The sequence below is a fragment of the Odontomachus brunneus genome, unplaced genomic scaffold, assembly GCF_010583005.1.
Source record: "Odontomachus brunneus isolate Ranch 3 - 2012 unplaced genomic scaffold, Obru_v1 Obru_scaffold_172, whole genome shotgun sequence".
Taxonomy (NCBI): domain Eukaryota; kingdom Metazoa; phylum Arthropoda; class Insecta; order Hymenoptera; family Formicidae; genus Odontomachus; species Odontomachus brunneus.
In genome coordinates this window covers 595281-599618 of record NW_022639622.1, presented here as the reverse complement: position 1 = coordinate 599618, position 4338 = coordinate 595281, and positions in this window count along the sequence as shown.

Genomic DNA, 4338 nt, shown 5'->3' with positions numbered 1-4338 from the left:
TATATATATATATATATATATATATATATATATATACATATATATATATAGGGTGTCCCGCGTAAGACGGACCAAAAAAAAATAAAAGTAGTACACATAAAAGTGAACAAAAATTTTATAGGTCATTTTTCAAACAACCACGTAAAATTTCGAGATATTAATTAAAATAATTGGACAAATTAGAACACGCGACGTGACAGGCGGGACATACGGCTCGCAGCGGTCGGTAAAGAAAATGGACGATTGCTTGCGGGCCTATCTTATAGGCCAGAGAGGTGAGCCGTTTGGCATACGGAAATAGGTAGCTTCGTGTGTGCATTTTCTTCGCCGACCGCTGCGAGCCGTATGTCCCGCTTGTCGCGTCGCGCGTTCTAATTTGTCCAACTATTTTAATTAATATCTCGAAATTTTACATAGTTGTTTGAAAAATTACCTATACAATTTTTGTTCACTTTTATGTGCTCTACTTATATTTTTCTTTTGGCCCGTCTTACGTGGGACACCCTGTATATATATTTTTTTTTATTCAAAATACTAAAATATATATATATATATATATATATATATATATATATATATATATATATATATATATATAATATATACAAGGTGTCCCATCTTTAAAACCCTACGCAAAAATCTCGAAATATATGGAAGATACAGAAAAATATTTCAAACAAAAGTTATATGGTTCGATAAGGGACCTAAGACGGTATCAATTTTTTTTTATAAGGCAGGGAAAATGCATTACGCACACCCCCCGGGAGGTAGTGTGGGACTCTCTTCCTCCGATATTAACCACCGAAGGGGGCCTACCCACTAAAACCCCTGCCGGGTCCCTTACTCGGCGGCCTTAATGAGGACGCCCCGGGTAGCTTTTTGCATCCTTCCGGGGCGCCCTCGGCCGCCAGAGGCTTACGCCTTCCTTTCCCAGGCCGGAGGGTGGATGCCGCTGAGTCTAACGACACCCGCCCCCGCCACCCTGACGAGGGGGACAGCGGAAGTATGCCCTCCGGCCTGTTGCCGTCATGTAGCCGCGCAGCGCGGAACCCCACGCTGCGCGGCCCGTTCCTCCTTGGAGGGGGCGGGGCCGGTTCGCCACCTGGTCTCTCGCCCCAAGTTCCGGGGTCCCGACCGACTTACAGGGGGGGAGGAGCAGGCATATAGTGGCCCCCTCCCCCAACACGGTCAAGACCCCCCTCTCCCGGGAGAGCGGGAGGGCGGCGGCGAGTGCGCCCGCATTGCCCCCCCCCCCGAAGGAGAGGCGCGCACCGCCATTACCGTACCCCCTCTCCCACGTCAGCCACTCCCGGCGCCGCCCCTGGAACTTGGCGGCGCCGGTCGCGGAGGGACTGGAGCCGCCGCTTGCGAGCTTCAGCTGCTCTTGCGGCGGCGGTTTTCCTCCTCCGGCGTCTCTCCTAGGCCCGCCTCCTCCTCTGGGGCGGGCTGCTGGGCGCGGCTGGCGCGACCCCGGCAGAGGGGTCTACCCTCCCAATTGCGCCGGCCTGCGCTCTCCTGGCTGGTGCCGGCACACCCAATAATTGCGCCGGCCAACCGCGGTGGGCGCGGCGAATTCGCCGCCTCCCCACAATTGTTTTCCCCCTTCTGGTCCTCTCCTGCTTCTCTTTCCGCGACATTACATCCTCGCAGAAGGAGGTAACAGCTGACCAGGCCTCTCGTCCCCCTAGCATAGCCCTAATGAGGACCGGGGGCGAGAGGTCCGCTTCCACCACGCTTATGAGGATACGGCGCTGTCCCTCCCACGCCGGGCATTCTCCCAGCGTACGTTGCGCCGTGTCCTCAGCCGCATCGCAATGGTGGCAGCGGCTAGTGCCGAACTCCGTTCGGACGACTCTATGGAGGTACCCACCGAAGCAACCGTGGCTAGTGAGTACGTTTGTCGTCCAGAACGTGAGTTCCCTGTGGGCCCTACCTACCCATTCCTGTAGGCAGGGCCGAATGGCGTCGGCGACCCTCTTCCCGGAGCGGCCCGTCGCCTCCCCCAGCTGGATGTTCTAGCGTGTTATAATCGTTAGTATTATTTTTAGCGTTGCCGAAACGTTTCGTAAGAAACCGCTTCGACAGCGCTACAACATTATTATGATTGCGCAAGTGCTACGCTAAGCGTCGCCTTGAAAATATATTACAACATATTGGGGACAGGTCAGCATTAAATGCAACAACTTTACAGTTGTCTAAACACCCCCGCCTATGCCCTAATTATAGATTATAAAAGGACCAGAGAAGAACGCCAAACAGGTTATTGCTCCTCCGGTCCTGCGACAGCAACTTACGCGACCGTCAATTTGTATTAGTTAATAAGAACTCGGGAAGTTTACACAAGAAGTGCATTAAATTTATTTATTGAACTACATCATTTCGCCTTTTGCATTCTCGACCCACCGATCCCGAACCTACTCAACGTGCCTCTCCACTTGGGGCACAACAAGTGGAAGAGGAGGCGTTGACGAGCCTGCTCCCTGGCAAAAGCTATTGCCCTGGCTAGTCCTATCCTATTGCTCCCTCCGAGGAACTCCTTCGTATGCCGATAATTTTCGGCGTACATCATTGCAAGGAGCTCCACCGGGGAGATTCTTGCCAGGGCCGCGGCGGCCGCGTGCGACGCGGTCCTATAGGCACGGGCGAGGCGAGTGGCCATAAACTTCTGGGGCCGGCGGACCATTTACTTGATCCGCCGGGACCCGGCCATCTCCCCCGCCCAGACCGGGGCCCCGTACAGGACCACCGAGTGGACCACGTTCGCGAACAGCCGCCTAGCCCGTCTTTTCGGGCCGCCGACATTGGGCAGGAGGGTTTCTAGCGCGCCTGCCATGCTGCCCAACTTGGAGGTTAACACCTCAAAATGTTTCTCAAAACCCCAAGTGCCATCCAGGGTGAGCCCGAGGTACTTCATCTCGGTGCCCACCCTCACGGAGATCCCGCCAATCCGGAGCTTCAACCGAGGTGGTCTCCCTCTGCTCCCGTCGTGGAAGAACAAAGCTTCCGTTTTCGGGGGAGACATTTCGAGATACATGCTACGGATGGGGTGCACCATCTAGTCGAGGGCCAGTTGCCCCATGTCCCTGGCCTGTTTCCAGCCCCGTCCCCCAGTTAGCACCAAGGTGTCGTACGCGTAACACACGACACGGCAGCCGGGGGAGAGGGCAGTTCGGAGAAACTGGTCGTACGCGATGTGCCACAATAAGGGGCCGATCACTGACCCCTGCGAAACACCACAGTACACCCTTCTTCCGCATTGGAGTTTCGCACTATTCAGGAAATAGTCCCTAATTATATAGACCAGGTAGGGCGGGAACCCAAAATGGGCCATTCCCGCCTTTACCGGTCCCAGGGGAGAGTGTTAAAGGCGTTGGCTATGTCGATTGAGATAGCCAACGCCACCCCCCCCCCTCTTCTCCACGATGGCTTCAGAGAGGGCCCTGACGCGCTTGATGGCATTCACGGTCGAGCGAAAGCCATATTGCGCGTCGTCCAGCGCGGGACCATCCCGGGACAGGTGCCGGAAGAGGCGGGCCTGAATAATCCTCTCGAACAGTTTGCCCGCCTCGTCCAAAAGACACAACGGTCTGTAAGCGGAAGGGGTGTTCTCCAGCTTGCCCTCCTTGCGTAAGAGGGCCAGTCTGGCCAGTCTGGCCAGTCTGGCCAGCTGGCCCTCTTCCACGGGGCCGGAAACAGGCCAGCTCCAAGGCAGAGGGTGAAGAGTCGTCTCATTCGGGCCTCCACCCTCCTTTCCTTGGCAAAGGCCAAGGCCCATACACGGCCTGGGATGCCGTCAGGACTCGGCGCCTTTCCTTTGGCGCCGAGCATCTTGGCGGCTCGCCTCATCTCCTCCATCGTTACCCCGAGCCCCTTCTCCTCCCAGTCGAGAAGAGGTCCCGCGTAGGATGGGACGCAGTTTTCCACCCTCGGGAACAACCCCTCCACGATTCTATCGAGGAGCCCGGGGTCCAGAGAGTCTGTTATCGGGGGCGCCCATGGGCGTAGACGCCAGATAACCATCCTGTATGGGCACCCCCACGGATCCTGGTCCACCGAGGAGATGAGTTCTTCCCAGGCCCCGACCTTGGCCTTGGCAATGGCCTTACTCACGGCCGCCCTCTTGGAAGTGAGGACGGCCGATGCCGCCACCCGCGCGTCCCTGTCCCGCAGAGCCGCCATCGCCCTCCAGGCGCGGCTGGCGGAGTGCCTAAGCTCGGCGATCTCCGCCGACCACCAATAGGCGGCCCTGCAGGAGGGGGGGGGAGGACCGGGGCATGGACACGTCGCATGTATCCTGCATCATGCCCCGGATTCTCATTACTCCCCCCCCCCCCCCCC